Source organism: Mustela putorius, unplaced genomic scaffold, assembly GCF_011764305.1.
Source record: "Mustela putorius furo isolate JIRA1106 unplaced genomic scaffold, ASM1176430v1.1 tig00000450_pilon_pilon_pilon, whole genome shotgun sequence".
Taxonomy (NCBI): domain Eukaryota; kingdom Metazoa; phylum Chordata; class Mammalia; order Carnivora; family Mustelidae; genus Mustela; species Mustela putorius.
The window spans coordinates 23,260,044-23,278,299 of record NW_025421385.1 but is presented as its reverse complement, the minus strand read 5'-3'; the positions used below and the strand labels follow the sequence as shown (position 1 = coordinate 23,278,299).

The following is an 18,256-nucleotide window of genomic DNA, read 5'->3' as shown; positions in this document are numbered from 1 at the left end:
GGCAAAGAGGGATCTAGGAGCATGGGTGATGGCCCAGTAAAAATACCTGGCAGAAGCTGGGAGGAGGGTGGTAGTTGTGTTGATTGTGAGGAAATACTAGGAGCAATGGCCAGGTTTAGGACCGTTAAGCTATTATGTAATTTCTACAAAGAACATTATCAAAAACACATACATACTTTTGCTTAAGTGATGTTATCAGTGAATACATTTTATGGTTAAAACGTAAACCGCTTGCTTTCAGTCTGTCATGGAACCATAGAGACTCCTTCGGGGAGAAAAGGGAACCATAGCAGTTTTTATTCTGGAAGGAAAAAGAGGAAAACAAAGTTATTTGTGTTTCTGGAATGATAAAAAAGTAATAATGTTCTGTGTTTTGGTGTAGAGTCTTTCAGGGAGTTCCGAATTCTGAATAATTTTTTTCTTTGTCAAAGTGGGAGAGGCATTCTGTCTGTAAACCAAATCTCCCAAAGTCCTTGGTGTTTGAGGGGCAAAGGAATGAGAAGAGAGGAATAGGAAACTGTATGTGCCATCTTTTTCCCATTATCACCCTGTCGATGAAAAATGATCTGCAACTTGCTGCCAAGACTTCGTTAAAAGAACTTGGTTGTCTGGTATTTCTCATCTGCATGAAAAATAAAGTGTCTCCATTTTTTCCCAGAGATTAATGATAAAGATAAAATTTCTCAATACTTTAAAATATAGGCTGTACACTCTCTAAGAAAAAGCCCTAAAAGCAATTGAGGCTATTTTTTTGAATATTTATTACACAAACAGAGTTTTCACTGTCATATAGAGACAAAATATTTTCCTTGCACTTTTAACCCCCGTGAAAAAAAAGGAGAAATCAGCCTTTGGTTTGTAGACCATTTATTTACTAGCTGCTTAAGCAAGTGCCTACCAGCTGCTTTTAGATTAGAGGGGCCCTCCTAAATGTCTTGTTTTCCAGATGTGGGAAGGAGGCTCAGCATGCTTGTGACATGCCCTAGACCTCGTGAGTGGAAGTGAAGGTGAGGCCCGTGCTAGGAAGTCCAGGACTCCCAGTCCTGTGTTCTAGTGGGAGACTGCTTTTCATCTAAGGTGTTGCATGGAAATCTTCTTATCTCGTTTTAAGAACTCAGAAAGATCTTTCTCAGTCACTGACTGGTATTTTTAAAAGAGGCTGGACTTCTTTATACGAAAATATTGCATTCTGCATGAAAACAAAATGCCCTCAAAGACCTAAAAGAAGATAAAGGAGCTGTTTGTAAGGTCATGCATTTTTCCTATTTAATACCTTTCAGTTAGGTTTTTGTCCTGTAGATGTGAGTGACTCTTCTAGAAGATGTGAAGAGGTGAGGTTCTTTTCATTTTTTGAGGAGACAACTTTCAGGGCAGACTTGACATTGGGTTTCTGTTACCTCCTTTACATCAAGGTGGGAAAGCCAAGTCTGACTCAGAAAAAATTGTACAGGCTCAGAAAAAGTTGTACAGTAGGTCAATGCATTGTTAACTCACTACCTGTATTAGGGGTAACTGGCCTCACTCCTGAGCCTCAATACCTAGACCATACCTAGACCACCTTTCTGGGCAGCCCCACTTGATGTACCTGACATTCCTCTCTCCCATCTCACCTGGGCCCTGTTTCCTGAGGGATTTTCCAGGAGAAGGACTGGAAGCAAATTAATGCTAAATTGTTGCTGGCACCTCTGAGTTCCAGAACGAAAGGCTTTGGGTATCTCATCTGGTTTATCCCTTTATTTTCTGGAGGAGGAAATTAAGGATGAGAGATGTAAGGGAGCGTACCTAAAAGTGCACAGTTGGGCCACTCTTGGTTTTGAGCTGCCTAGTGGACACCGTAGTCACCACCACTCTGATGGAGGACAACCTGCCCGACTGCCTCATAAGGGTCTGGGAGCATGCCTGTACCTGCCTGTGCAGGTTCCGAACTTCAGACGCTACTGCATTATTCTCCAGGGAGGAACAAGGCGTTTTATTTCACTGTGGCCAGTGTGGAGGCATTCTCTGGAAGTGGACCTGTGAGAGACTTTCTCAGGTGGCCACATGTTGCCTTACCAATCTCCAGACCTTGGAGAATGACTGATGGGTGGCAGCCCCTATAATCTAGAGTGAAGGGGCCTGAATTTTCTAAGTGGTTGTTTGATGGTTGTAACTTGGGGTAAGAGTTCCATTGCATATGTTTCCAGGAATAAGTGACTTTGTGCCAGAGAAGCTGGATCCGTGGCTTTAATTGTCAGCAGTTGCTGCAAGGGGAATTTGCAGTTGCACCAGTCTTGACGCTGGTCAGGCTGTACATTAAATGGTGTTTGGTAAACTTGGATATCTTCAGAAATTAAGCCCCCCAAACAGCTTTCTGTAACTATTAAAATCTGATTGATAGGGGCACCTGCGTGGCTCATTGGGTTAAAGACTCTGCCTTCAGCTCAGGTCATGATCCCAGAGTCCTGGGATCGAGCCCCACATTGGGCTCTCTGCTCAGCGGGGAGCCTGCTTCTTCCTCTCTCTCTGTCTGCCTCTCTGCTTAGTTGTGATCTCTGTCAAATAAATAAATAAAATATTAAAAAAAAATAAATCTGATTGATATGCTGAGTTCTTTAAAAGGCATTGAAGAAATTTGTTAAGTCTTTGGAATGAACAATTTCTTTGGCACTGAGAGCAAAAGTGCCCCTTATGGTCACTTTCATGTTAACAGCAGATTTCAGTCTTGACACTGATTATTGAAAGGTTTATGGCAGATGGGATTTCTAATGCTGTGGTGAGTTAATCTATATGTCCTTTAAAGGTGAAATAAAAATATGGCAAATTATCTGAGTCAGGTAAGTTTATTTTATTTTTTTATTTTTTATTTTTTATAAACATATATTTTTATCCCCAGGGGTACAGGTCTGGGAATCACCAGGTTTACACACTTCACAGCACTCACCAAAGCACATACCCTCCCCAATGTCCATAATCCCACCCCCTTCTCCCAACCCCCCTTCCCCCAGCAACCCTCAGTTTGTTTTGTGAGATTAAGAGTCACTTATGGTTTGTCTCCCTCCCAATTCCATCTTGTTTCATTGATTTTTCTTCTACCCACTTAAGCCCCCATGTTGTATCACCACTTCCTCATATCAGGGTCAGGTAAGTTTTTTTTGATAACAAAAGTGAGTGGATGTTCTGGTCCCTCAGCAGTGGATTGCTGGCCGTGTTGCAGGCTTCTACAGCCTGGGCTGGGGTCTAGGCCCCTCTCCAGGACCAACATGATGTAATCATTTGGGACAGGGCATGGGAGTGTGCTGCCTGGGCTACAGCCATGATTATTTATTCATCTGAGCTATTCATCTGCTTTCATTCAGCAAATGTATTGATGTGTTGACGATAAGATGGATGTAGAAGTAGGTGTTGGCTTTGATGAGTTTATAGTGCGATGAATGGTAGAGAAATGCACACAGAAAGTGTGTGCAGTGTTTCTTGGGAGATTGCTTTAAGACCGGCCTCCGTGGGCCCAGAGTCTACCTTGCCGGGAAAGAAGGGAAGTTTTGCTCAACTGTATGTCCTGGCACGTTTTTCTGCCCATCCTTCCTTAGTGAACTTTCTGACAGCGTGGTATCTTGTTGGTTCATTTTCTTTTATTGATAAAAGTATTACAGTAATCAAAGAATTCCTTGCAGAACTTTTGCAACCCTCAAGGAAAAGTGATAAAACACAGACCCTGCTTGATAAATTGCAGAGTACAGGGAGGGGAGGGAGTTGTCCTTCCTTTCACTTTGGCTTTGCTATTTGTTTGTGTAACCGTGAAAGAATACTGAGTCTGCTTTTTGTAAAGGAGATAACTTGGCTCATCCCTAACATGCAGAGTGTTGGGTGAATTAATGAGTGGAAGGCACGTAATAATATGTGGCACTTATGTAGTCTTTTGATGATTTCACCTAAAATCTTGCCATCTGGAAACTTGCATTTACTAGGATGCAGAGCCAATTTTGGATGAGACTGAGTCCAATGTGTATTTAAAGTGGTTTAGATTTTCATTTGGCTAAAACTTAGGAGGTTATAGACTAATAGAATAATAATAATGATCGCTTTTCCTAAGGAGCTCTGAATAGCCTCAAAAGCACACTAATGGGAGATAAAAGGCAGGACTCTTACTCTATTTCCTAGTGATGAGATTGAAACAGGGTAGCCTGCGCAGAGTCATAGAGCTGTCTCTTTTGAAATGGAAAGTTGAATTCACCACCTGTGGCTTTACTCTAAGCATGGAGCTGACTGCAAAGTCTCCAAGTCAGGAAGAATCTTTGTCATCTTATTTTTCCCCACTGGGGAGCAGAGGTTTCCCCCTGGAATTTAAATTCTGCTGAAGGTGTCTAAATCCATGTGTGATCGATCACAAGGCTGGTCGGGGTTCACAGGCCCCTCAGCCTCGGGAGCAGCTGCTGACTGTTGAGTTAGAGCCCACTTGGCAGTGCGTCCTTAGCTCCTTGGCCCTCAAGGAGGGTCCTCTGCACTTCCTTAGCACTTCAGCAGAATGAGGCTGGGCTCTTCTTCCCAAGACAGCTGAGAGCCTCAGCAAGGTGTGCCCCTTGCTTTTCTATAATTTAGAGTTGCCTTTTACCTTCCATTAGAGTGCTTCTAAGGCTATTCAGGGCACCTTAGGAAAAGCGATCATAATTATTATTCTATTAGTCTACAGTCTCGCAGGTTTTAGCCAAATGAAAATCTAAACCACTTTAAATACACATTGAACTCAATCTCATCCAAAATTGGCTTCTGCAGAGTGACGGAGTGTGCTGCCCCAGGCATCTGCACCCTTCATTCTGGCTGCTGTCCTGACACACCCTTCAAGGTGCATGGGGAGATGTGAGGGGCTGAGGCCCAAGTTCTGCTTTCACCTCGTTCCTATCCCCCATTGTCAGCAGGTTCCATGCTTTATTATTGCCTTTAAAAATGGACCCAGATCTGTTGTTCCTGGATAGACCCAGACTGATAGAAAAGCAGAGACCATCTCTAATGGTGTTAATTTCAAATTGATTTTTGCTTCTGCTCCCCTTAAATACCACAGTGACAACTTACAAAAATATATGCTATATAAAAGGACAAATCTGGGGGTAAAGGGCAGTGTAGTGCTTGACAGGTGCTAGGCCACAGATGTTGCTCCTGAGTTTTGTAGCAGCTGAAGCAAAAAAATGATGTAAGTTTGGCTTCTGACCTTATAATTGCCTTTAATAAAAACAGATCAGTTTCACAAAAGAAGCATGGCTTTTTCTGTTACTGAGAAACTTTTTCTCCTAGGACATCATAAACATTGGTGATTTCATAGATGACATTCTCAGATTTGAGATTCGGTTCTCTAGGGTAATGAGCCGTTCTGCTTAAGGGTTCTTGCTCAGTGGTTTATTTATTTGTCTGTCGAGCCTTGTAAATCCTTTTTTGACATACGAGGAGTTTGGTTGAGTGTATGGCTCCAGACTTCAGGAATGACTGGGACTTACATATGAAACAGTAGGCATGAAATTATTTGGGAAAGTTCTCAGTGCTACCCATGGAGAAAACCAAGGCAGGTGGGAAAACTGAGAAACTGGAAGAAGTAGGCAGAAGGCAAAAGTGTTGATATAAGCCCTTGCCTGTACCAAGTATTAGCATGGATTCAGCAGAAGGGACTGGAGTAGAGGGGAATGCTAAGGAGCTAGGAGGTAGTTCGTGCTCAGCACAAGAGCACTGCCACAGCTGAGCTTCTAGGAGGCCTCGGGGTGTAAGACAGGACTGATTCTCAGAGAAGGGGTCAGTAAGGAAACTGTAATAACATTTACTGGGCACTGTCCTCATAATAAGTCTAAGGGTAAATCTGTTTTTTTTTTTTTTTTTTTTTTCAGTTGCTAAGGAAGCTGAGACTCAGAGTTGGGTCTGGCCCCTAACTCATTCGGCAGGTGTCTGGTGCCCCCAGTGGATCAGTCTCCTCACCCAGGTTCCCAGGGGCAGAGTGAATGTAGACTCAGTCCACCTCCACCTCCTACTTGCCCCTCCTCTGTCAGAGGTCTCTGTCACTTAGAAGAGTTCCTCAGGGCTGAATACACCTCAGCTCGACAGATGACGGAATCCTGAGACTGCTTCTCCTTGGGCAGAATCGGTCCCCAAACGGCTCAAGGGAGTGAGGTGGTTCCATTCCGAGGTATTAGATGTAGGGATTGATGGGAACGGGGTGTCAGGCAGCACCAGGAGCTTTGTGTGCCCACCCGTGGTACATATATTTTGCCAATTTATAGAAACATGTATATATGTGTATATATATATGTGCACGCACGCACATGCATGCTCATGTGCACGCTCGCTCGCGTGCGCGCGTGCACACACACACACACACACACACACACTTCTCAGTTTGCCTTTGATGTGAAGGCTGTGGCTCAGTGCTGCCCTTCTTTTTCTCCCGTCCATTTTAGGCCAGTCCACGTTCCTGCAAACAGACAAGGCATTGTTTAAAGTACAATGTACTCTCCTGCTTTTGCATTGTCATCAGAAACCCTTGACAAAATGTTTAATTTCTCTTTGAGGTTATCAGTGCTGAGTTGACTTGCGTGATGGTGCATTTGGTTCTGAAATCTGGAACTTTTCTTTTATCCACCTGTGTTGCAATAAGTCTGTCCTAGGACACAGATATTTTTATAGAAAAACTAAGGATTCCTGCATTTTGAGATGGCTCAGACCAGTATTTCCAAACCAGTAACGTTAACTAGGACACACGCTGGAGAAGGGCTTCCCCTCCTACCCCTGCAGGGTTTTGCTGGTGCTGTCCTTCCCAAGACCCCTTGGACAGTAAAGCAAAAGGGACCTGCCTCCTAAGTGTAAGGTTCCATCTTAAAATGAAGACCGTTTTTAAGGCGACTTTAACAGAGTTTAAAGCTCTAGTTGTTGTGATGATCTGCTAACCAGTTACATTGCTTGTGACCTCATTTAAGAATGTGTTTTATTTCATCATCTTCAAATTGATAAATTCAACAAAGGTAGAGATGATAGGTGTGAGCTGTTTTTCGAGTAGTTAAATTACTTTTGAACTCTTTAATATATTTAAAAATTAAATTCCTGTTTCTCTCTGCACTTGGATTTACTCTTTTGCTAGTGTGCTGATTCATTTGCGTGGACCATTACCTGGATATAATAGTAGTATTTTCTTAAACTAAACTATGTGACAAATTATGATTTACAAAGAGATACAGACTGAGGTTGTTGTACAATCACATTTCTTCAAAGAGCTGTTACATTTTAAAGAATCCTGTTTCAGAAATTCAGTTATCGTCAACTTTACAAGAATACATTTATTATACAAAATGAGATATATGTGTGTAGATACAGGAAAAGCTCTCTCCCTTCTTCCTGCTGGTCGGCACTGCTTTTATTTTATATCTTTATATTCCCTAGTCCCTCATCCCCCACCCCAAAGACAGGCTAAGAAGAAACAGAGTATCAAGACACACTGAGATGGTCTTTGTGGGGAGTCAAGATACAGTGTCCTGCTGACAGGGAAGCTGTGGTCTGGGCCTCCCCGAGTATAGTAGGTGGGAGAAACAGAGAAATACAACTTGACTGGGTCTTGCCCTCATACTCAAATCCTTAGCAGGCTGCTTTCAGCTCTGTTGGGGTTATTTTCTACAACTAGGCCAAAAAAAGGAAAAAAAAGAAGGAACGAAGGAACACAGTTTGTTCTGGTGTGACTGGGAAATGGAAAAGCTTGAAAGAATAAACAGTTTTTGATGGAAAGTAATGATAGTTTCTTAGTTGCTTAGCATTTATTAAGTAAACAGTGTTGAAGGTTCTGCAGGAGGACGTTTAAAGATTGACATTCCCGAGGCTATTTTCGAAGACCAAACAGCCAAACCTGTTTTTGGTCTGGTGGAGTTGGACTAGTTCGAGGCAGATGTGTCCTAAGGAAAAAAATGGGTGGCGTCAAGGTTCCTGCGAGCTGCTCCTGTGACCATTCCGCAGGTAGCTGTTTCCCATCTTCCGGCTTTACTTCACTTTTTCAGAAAATTATTGTTTTTGGAGAAAAAAAAACTCTAACTGGTGGAGAGAAATACAGGCTGTATTTAAACTGGCCTTTGTAATTTTTCCTGGTCAGATGCAGCCCACATTTTGGACTCCCTGACTTGGAGTCAGAGTCTTGACTGGCCAGGCCTTGGCTGCCCTGGGCCACACGGACGCCTGCATAACCCGGATCCTTGTTTACTTCCCCTCCAAGTGCTGGGGACATCTAGTACTAAGAAGGACCGTGCGCCTGCACAGGGGCTCCTGCCAGCGTTCTCTCAGCCCTGCCATTCTTGTCTTGGGAAGTGCTTTATCCACGCGGCAGGCTTTTGTTCTGCGAGTGCGGCTATCCATCCTTTTCCAGATTCTGGGCCGGACCTGCAGGCCCGCTCCCCTGCACTCTTGTCCAGTAGTAGACGCTCAGCTTTAGCTGCTGTTAACTTGAAGAGCAAGAGGAAGAAGAAGGCAGGGGCTGGACGGTGCCAGAGCAGGGTGACTGGCTCTCCTGGACCAGAGTCTGTGACTAATATTTGGGAAAGCTGTGCTTTCTTTCGGCTCTTATGGGAAACTTAAGGGGCTTTTGGATTATACAGGATTTCCTAATACAGATTTTAAGATGCCTTCTAATTGTGAGTGTATTAAAAAAAACCTTTTATACTGAATGTTAGTCATGCTTTAAGTGATCCTTTGCAATTTCATGAAAAATCAAAGCATGTTGCCCGGGAAGAAACTATTGCAAAATGAAGTGGTATTTTTTTTCTCCCTAAGGGAAGTTTTCAACCTCTAGAGATTTATTCTTAATAAAAGGATGTCATGTTCTATACAGTGTCATGATGAAAAACCTTGAGCATCAGTATTCAGACAACAGGCACACAGATATGTACAGTTAAATGTGAAGACGGCAACTCATTAAGATTTAATTTCAGTGCAGTGCTTTTTTTTTTTTTTTGAGGTATAATACTCATATTAGAGGAGAGCAAAGAGGTAATGGATAGACAAAACGAAAGTATTTATTTAAACTGTAACAGCCAAGAATTATGAATGGAGAATTGAGACTCATTCCTTTCCTTTCCTTTCCTCTTTCTTCCTTCTTCTTTCTTTCTTTCTTTATTTCTTTTTTCAAGATTTTATTTATTCTTTTGAGAGAGAGAGCAAGGGAGCAGGAGCAGGGCAGAAGGGCAGAAGGAGATGGAGAAGCTGGGAGCCCAGTGTGGGACTCTATTCCAGGACCCTGAGATCATGACCTGAGCCGAAGGCAGATGCTTAACGACTGAGCCACCCAGGCACCTGAGACTGACGTTTCTGTTAGAATTTTGGAAGTCCTCACAAATTCTGTTATGGTTCAAAAAATATGTAACTTTTCTCTTTTCAGTCTTGGGATTATTGCTCTTTTACGAGACTCTTATTATAGCTTTCAGACTAGAGGGTACATTAGAGCATATTCTAGGTCAGCTGCCTCATTCGATAGAAAAAAGAAACTGAAGGGCTTGGATGGCTTGGATGGTTAAGCATCTGCCTTCGGCTCAGGTCATGATGTCCAGGTCCTGGGATCAAGCTCCACATCAGGCTCCTGGCTCAGCAGGGAGTCTGCTTCTCCCTCTTCCTCTGCCTCTCCCTGCTCACACTATCTCTCTATCTCAAATGAATCAATAAAATCTTAGGGGAAAAAAAGGGGAAAAAGAAACTAAGGCCCAGAACTTGGTGGTAGGCTCAGAGCACCCACTACTTGATTAGGCAGAATGGACAGGAAGTAGTCTTCTCAGTCTAGAACCTTTCCCTTAGAAGATGCTGCTGTATGCCTTTGTAACTAATGTTCTAAAGACATGCTTGGGCATGGGTAGGGCAGTGGGGGCTGAGGGTACAGAGATTTCCTTTTGCTTCTGGGAATTTGAGTTTCTCATTTCACAGGTGTAGCTGGGACTCACTGGGAGATCTTTGAGAAACTGTTTTCATCTTTGTACCCAACAACCGGAAAGGGTAGTCCATTTACATTCAGCGTGTAACATGCCTGTTACAGGCCACCGTCCTAAAGCTAAGTGCCACGTGAGGGAAGTACAATATATCTGTTGGAACGATGTTTCCCAAATTGTATTCCCTTGGAAATACCAGTAGTCTTCATGGTTTTAGGTTAGGTTACACAAAATTTAGATGGGATGTTTATTTTCTTTTCTAAACAGGACTCTTTTGGCGGCAATCCTTCAACATCCTTCTGGTGGTAGGGTGACTCAAAAGCCAGCATGAAATCCAGAATTCTCACTAGTCAGGCAAAAGCAGAAGGGTCAAAACCATATTAAACTGTAGCCCTGAAGTTCACTTTTCGGTCAGGTGTTCAGGAAGCAGCACATGAAAATTTGCTTGAAGACAGTTTCCTCATAGTTCTTCAGCAGCTTGGAATGACATCTTGATCTGGCAGTAAACAAAAATATCAGGTTATTATTTTTCTTTCCATCTGATTGAACAAGTTACTCTATAGGAAGGTGAAGCAAAACTTAATGTTCCTGAAGCCAAAGGTTTTGTGGTCTGCACTTTATATAGTTACTTATGGGTTCGTTATGCTGAGAAAGAGAAATAATGGTATTCTTGAAGTGTTTTAAATATGTGTTTTATTTTGTAATTTCTTATTTAAGTAATCTTCACAAGTGATGTAGGGCTTGAACTCACAACCCCGAGATCAAGGGTCGCACGCTCTTCTGACTGAGCCAACCAGGCACCCCAATTTTATGTATGTGTTTTAAAGTTAACCATTGCTGCCTTTTTTAAAGAAAAGTTTGGAAAGTTGTGGTATACTGATACACAGGGAATATTACTCATCAATAAAGAGGAACAAGCCGTTGATAAAAAAAAAATGTGGGTGAGTCTCAGAAACATACAGAAGAGTACATACTATTTGTTTCCATTCATATGAAGTTTTAGAAAAGGTCACACTAACCCATGGTGACAGAAAGCTGATCAGTGATTACCAGGGGCCATGGGGGTAGGAGGAGAGTGACTACAAAAAGGGCATAAGGGAACTTGAACTTTGTAGGGATGTAAAAATGTTCTGTATCATTATTGTGGTGGTTACATTGGTGTGTACATTTGCTCAAATTCATCTGTGTACTTAAAATGGGTGCTTTTTTTTTAAGGAAGATTCTTTTTTTTTTTTTTTTTTTTTTTCCAAATTTAAGATTTCACTTACTTGTTTGATGAGGAGAGAGACAAGGAGAGAGGGAACCCAAGCAGGGGGAGTAGGAGAGAAAGAAGCAGGCTTCCCACTGAGCAGGGAGCCTGATGTGGGGCTTGATCCCAGGACCCTGGGACATGACCTGAGCAGAAGACAGACTCTTAATGTCTGAGCCACCCAGGTGCCCCATAATGGGTGCATTTTTTGGTATATATTATACTTCAATAAAGTTAATCTAAAAAGAAAAAGTTTAGGAAAGACTATAGTTGGGATTTCTTGAAGAACAAAGAGAATATTTTGGCCAGTTTTTTTTTTTTTTTTTTTTTTTAGCACTGTACGCGAGGTCCTCTGCTTTCACACTCCTTCAGCTAGTCCTCTAATCATGCTTACTCAAGACTCTTCCCTTCTCTTTCGCCTCCCTCCTCCTCTCATGATTCGAGCAATAGAAATTCTTTCCTTTCAGGAACTTACAGTCCTTCTTAGAAGCAAACAAGAATGAATTTTAAATTCACCTGAAATTATTTTTCAAGTAGGAGGTTCTGTAAGCATTGGTGGCCTTTTGGAATGGAAGTGTGGTGGAAGCATGTGTGTATGTGTGTGGTAGGAGGGTGTGTGTCTCAGGTCATTGCGCTGTGGTTCCTCACACCTGTGAAAGCTGTGTGAGTGCTGAGATCGTCATGAGTTTTGCTTCTGGCGTTTGTCTGCCACAGCCGAGGCCCCAGGTTGCACATTTGTTGTGGTTTCAGAGTCTGAGGAGTCATTCGTTGAGCGGGCACTAAAATGGTCTGTGTGGTAATGTTTCAGTGGGGAGGAGGGGGGCGGGTCCCCGCGCTTTCACTGTTCTCTAGTCTTTAATCTCAATCTCAACAGCACTGGAAACTAGAGAGGGCATTTCTCTAGTGTATCCTCCGAGAAGTGGATGCATGCTTAGGAATGTGTAATTTAGTGGGTTATTTGAACATGTAAGTATGAGGAAAATTGTTGAGTGCTTGTTTTCAAAATTCATATCCTCCATGTACAGTCAAAGTTAGCCTCTAAGAAAGAGCTAGCTTGTTCTTAATGGACGTTGGTTGGATTTGGTACAAGTGTTTTTTCTTAGAAGGGAGGATTACACATTATAGTAACAAGATGTTCTTTTATTTCCTAGTTTATCAGAAGATGTTGATTGTGAAATAGGGTGTGCGGATATTTTAGATCTTACTGTTTTTAAATAGATGAGCTTGAAAGACTGAGTAAGGGTTGTGCCAGAAGGTTAACTATGCCTAAGGAAAGCTAAATAATTGGGGGGCAGGGGGAAGGAAAAGTAAATATTTTTTTCCTTTGCTGTATGTTTCTTTTGGACATCTTTTGGTTTTGTATTTGTGTTGTGGTTTTTTAACTTTGACTTTTTTTTTTTTTTTTAACTGCTGAATCAGAGGAGAGAGAGCACAAAGCTATATGCTGACATTCTTCCCTCTTCCTTGTTGTCTCTGTCCCCAGACAGTTGTTGGCAAATTAATTTCAAATGAGGGGGAGAGTAGAACTTGAGATATTTAGATTGATTTAAGCTATGGGTTTTCTTGTTTTGTTTTGTTTTTTTACAAAATGAAAACAGCTGAAGTTTACAGAGCTTTAGAGAAGAGAAAAGGAGAGTCCTTTTTCTCATTTTCCTTCTCAGTAGAGTTGTTGGGTATCAAAAGCATGTTTCATACTCCTAAGGTTTAGATGCCCAAAGTAAGAAAACAAAGCTGTCCAGTACTGGAGATTTGGTTTTTTATTAAAAGAATAAAGGTGTGAAATGGTCTCTTGGACCATAACAGCACTATCCATGTTCCCCAGAATTTTCCGAGATAAGAGACATCCAGTACTTTCTTCCCTCCTGCCTCACTTAGTCCCATTTCCTGCTTTGCTCTTGCCTCCCTCTCTGGCCCCCTTCTTTTGGCTTGGGCCATATTGTTTTTGTATTACTACTTTCTAAACTCCAAGAATATAGATGGCAGATATGAACTCTGCCTCCTTGGTGGTGGCCCCTGGTCCTTTGCCCACTTGAGTCCATTGGGCCTCTGGGTCTGGTATGTCACAGTGACTAAGCTATTGTAGGAGTTCAGCCTGGCCTCTCTTCCCCCAATCTGGCTTTGTTGAATCTGGCAGAGGTCCAGCTCTTTCCAACCTGACTCCTACCAGCCTTATGCAGTGAAGTAAGATTGGGCTTCACCTGAACAGTTTTGTGGGTGGCTTTCTCTTTGTGTGCTTATGGAAGCCACTTCAGAACATGTGTGTCACGGAAAGTATGTGATTTTTGGTGGAGACATTTGTGATCCAAGGTATTTTTCACAGTGGTTTCCCTAACAGCACTAGCAAGAACCAGGAGTTCAGTTTATCCTCCCGGTATTTTAATGTTGTACTCAAGGAGAGATGGGGTCGGGGGAGGGGCATGTCTTCCACCCTTTCCACTTACCCCTCCCCCAGACAGCTGGGTTTTGCAAACCCTTGTCAAGCTATGAGTTGTTGAGGCCAAAAGCTTCCTGCTTATTTTTGTTGAGTTTATGAGAGGTGTGAACATACAGTGTTTCTAGGTAGTGATGTGGAATGCAAATAGAGTTTTCAGGAATTCTGGAAATACTTCTGGAGAAGGAGGTAGGGTGAAAATGCCTTTTTTTTTTTTTTTGGTAAAGATTTTATTTATTTATTTTTTAAGATTTTATTTATTTATTTGACAGAGAGGGATCACAGGTAGGCAGAGAAGCAGGCTCCCCACTGAGCAGAGAGCCCGATACAGGCTCAGTCCCAGACCCTGAGATCATGACCTGAGCCCAAGGCAGAGGCTTAACCACTGAGCCACCTTAAGGTGCCCCTTAAGATTTTATTTTTAAGTAATCTCTGCAACATGGGGCTCAAATTTATAACCCTGAGATCAAGAGTCACACGCTCTACTGACTGAGCCAACCAGGCACCCTGAAAATATTTTTCATTATAACTCACCTCTTCCAACTCTTCAACTTAATCTGAATTTAACTAGTGATGTAGACAAACGTTGGTTCTTATTATATTGAATTTGTTTCCCAAGTATAGTCATTGTTTGTGTGAATTACAGTTTAAGTTTTTGTTATTAAAAAACTCAACACACGGGGCGCCTGGGTGGCTCAGTGGGTTAAAGCCTCTGCCTTCGGCTCAGGTTGTGACCCCAGGGTCCTGGGATCGAGCCCCGCATCGGGCCCTCTGCTCAGCAGGGAGCCTGCTTTCTTCTCTGTCTCTGCCTGCCTCTCTGCCTACTTGGGATCTCTGTCAAATAAATAAATAAAATCTTAAAAAAAAATGTTTAAAAAAAATAAAAATAAAAATAAAAAAAAATAAAAAACTCAACACAAGCTATTGGGGGCAGGGAACCCTTTTGCCCTTTTATTATTTGATGTTCTCTTTAGAGGAAAGGCTAGTTCGTTAATATTAGTCCCAAAGGCTGGTTATTTACTTTAGAGAAGAGAAGTAATGAAGCAGAAACTTCATAGAATTTGCCTTCTTATGTCTCTTAAATTCTCAAGACTTTAGGGTAAAACCCACTTTTCTGTTCAGAGTAATTGCTGTCTAAGGGAGCTTTTCTCATGCCCATGAAATCATAGTGACCTCTGTAAGACCACACGTTATAAGGTACCTTCTGGTGTTAACATGCCAAGTCACTGTTTTACCTGGTTAGTGATGAGCTTTGTATTTTTGCCAAAAATGGATTTTGCATTATTAAGCCAAATACAGAATGTTCTTATATTCTAGTGTAATAAATATTATAATGGTGGCAAACCTGTTCCCTGTCATCCTGTCACACCCTGCCTAAACTCTGTTTCCTTTTTATGTAAAAAGTCCTTTTTATTTAAAACTATTTTAATTTTTTTCTCACTAAAATATTCCCTTACTTTGAAGAGTGCTCCCCAAACTTATAATGTCAGTATGTATTACTTTACCATAAAGATCAAATGCATGATTTTTTTTACATTTCTCCTCCATTCCATTATGCCTTTAGCATTAAAAATATTTTTATAAAACCATATTTGCCATATGTGATTTTGAGAAATAATTGACCCCTTTGAAAAAATTGTACTGCCTCTCTCCAGAAAAATGTGGTTATGTAAGACATTTTGCATTTGATTTGCATATGATTTCAGGGGCTTAGTACCCTCTAAATCCCATCCGTGGACTCCTGGTTAATTCCCTAATGAAAAAAAAAATTGTTCAAATAAAAGTAGTAATGTAGACTCAGAGATAGGGGAAATGTTCAGATTACTTGAAAAGTTTTGGGTTGATGGAGGGTGAACATCTCAAATATATTTTGTTTTTTTTTGTTTTTTTTTTTTTAATTTTTTATTTTTTATAAACATATATTTTTATCCCCAGGGGTACAGGTCTGTGAATCACCAGGTTTACACACTTCACAGCACTCACCAAAGCAGGGAAGGAAAATGCTTGAGAAGGGGTGGGAAAGTTTAGTCAGGAAATGGAATCGAAAAGATAGGAGCACTAAGAAGGGACGTTTAGGGGAAGGTGGAGGTCAGTGTACACCTACCTGTTCATAGGCAGAATTATAGGAAGTTTGGAAGAACCTAGAACCCTTAGACTATTTCCACGTTTTAGTAAAAGAGAGATCTGGGGTTCAGTGAGTTCAGAAAATAACTTAATATGCTATTGCCCTTCAGGGGCTTTGGGACACATGTCTGCAGGTTGAAGTTCTGAGAAGTCCTGCTGTAAAAAAACAAAACAAAACAACACACACACACAAAACTGTTTTACATAGTTTAACTCTGTGTATCCCGAACAGCTTTAGGTCCAAAGGATTCTCCTCTTCCCCCCACCCCCACCCCCAGGAAACAGTTATCAGCAGAACACACTTTGGGAAGTGAAAGGCTTGGACTAGTTAAATTAGTCTTTCTAACTTTTTGATTCTGAGGTGTGGACGGTAGCCTGAACCACAAGAAGCAGAGAGAATCCCAAAGGACCAGAGAGAAAATTTCACTCTGGGGGTGGCAGTGGCTAAGTGAGACCATAACTAGGCCATGCAATTGTGCCTTCATTTGTCCCGAAGGGGGAAATGCTGGAATGTGGGTGATGCTGTCAGGCTGTGTTGAGAGACACACAGCTCAGAGGTTGTATAAGTTCTTACTGCGGCTACGTGAGAGGAGAGACCTGAGACTTTGTTGAGCCATTAGAAACAATGTCACCCTAGAGATTTGTTCTTTCAACTTCTCTGTCCCCATTAAATCCAGAAGCCCACCAGGTTGAGAATAGTTAATGGGCTTAAGCACTAAAAAAATTGGTTATGATTCTGAATGTGGAAGGTATTTTTCTTTTTACCTGTGAGGATGCTTATTTAAGAAAAATTGCTTTCTTATTAAACAAAATGGTTGTGCTGTCTTTAATTGGATCAGAACATCTCTGAGCTGCCCTGTGGTATTCATACCCATTCTGGATAATGACGATGTGAAATTAGGGACTCCCTAGGTTAAATGTAAGCTAGCAGTGCAGGGCAAAGGGGGTACTTTGATATCAGTATGCATTGTTATCGGTCCCGAGCCTGGCATTCTCTTGGTTAGGTACTCCGTGTTTTAATATGTTCAAGGAATTTTTTTACACAGATATTATGCAGTCTTAATAGGCTTTGGTGCCTCATACTGTAGACCTTTATGTGGCTGAGTCCAGCCGCAGCATGTGCGGTAGCCAGAGAGCTATTTCAGGAACAAACCTCGTGTTTCCTCTAATTTTTAATAAGCACTTAGGTCTGCCTGACTGTTGGGATGTATCACAGAGTCCATACATGCCACCCACTAGAGTACTAACGAGGTCCTAAAATTAGAATTTATGCTTTGGTTTTTTAAAATTAGTGATTCTTCTTCCTTTGCTGAAACTACTGATAGTCAGCCATATTTGTTAAATAACCTCTCCTAAACCCATAAATTCTAAGTTGGAATTTTCGAACCTTCTAATAAAGCAAGAAGAAAACTTAAAAAAGCGTAATTCTTCTCATGGAGTTTTGAGGTTCCTGATTATTTGGTGGGGCATATATTTTCTTTTAAGGATGCAGTTCACAGGCGCTTCATAATGTACCATTTTGTAGTTTTTTCTACTTTAATCCTTGCCTTCTTGCTCCTGACCCTCCCCTTCTTTTGTCTCCCCCAATTTAGGGAGGGGAAATACCCCTGTGCCTCTCTCAGTCTGAAGTGGTTTTTTTGCCCCAGAATTGTGTTCTTCAATAGTGGGGTTTTTGTTTTTTTTTTTTTGTTTGTTTGTTTTTTAGATTTTACTTATTCACTTGGTGAGAGCAAGAGAGGACAAGCAGGGGGAGCAGCAGGCAGAGGGAGAGGGAGCAGCAAGCTCCCTGCTGAGCAGGGAGCCCGATGTGGGACTCGATCTGAGGACCCTGGGATCATGACCTGAGCTAAAGGCAGCCGCTTAACCCACTGAGCCACCTTGGCACCTTCAGTGGTTGCTTCATCTTCACTTGAGTCACCTCAGTTCCAGAGGAGGAATGGATTGGCCGAATTCTGCTGACTTATTGCGACCCAGCTCTGCTGATACGGACATTCGTGGGCTGGGGATGACAGGGGATTACCAAGCAGTTGCTGAGTGATAAACTGAGCTGAAGCAACCGCAAGCAGGATACTCACAAAAGAGTCACGGGCACGCACCGACCCATTGCTCTGTACCAGCTGTCTGTGCTGGAGCCTGCTGGGAGATGGGAGAAAATCAAGAGCTTTCTCTTGAGTGTTAAGTACAACATGAGTCAGAAGCATAATTCTGAAAGGTTCTGGGGCTGTCCAGATTTGGTGGTGGGGGCGGGGAGGGAGAAGTGTTAGACATTCTGTGGTGATTGACTTACTGGGAATTCACCATCATGGAAACAGAAATTTAGGGAAAGAATTCTAAACATGTTCTGGGAAGGCTCCCATTCATGGAATTGGTTTGGCAGATAAATGGCTTCGAGGAATGCCAACCAGAATTCTGTAGCAAGATGTGGATGGTTGGAGAGACTCTTTTTTCCTGTTACTGCAACCCAGTGGTGGTTGGAGACGTCAGACCTAGGGCAGGGGCCCTTCTCTCTTCACCCTCCATTTCCTTCACTCTTAGCTTGTCCTGATAACC

The 18,256-nt window shown here is 42.0% G+C and overlaps 1 protein-coding gene across 1 annotated transcript in view; it reads left to right on the top strand.

The window, feature by feature from the left end:
• Positions 1-18,256, top strand: part of FOXO3 (forkhead box O3) — a 124,921-nt gene that overhangs the window by 19,919 nt on the left and 86,746 nt on the right. The window lies entirely within an intron of this gene.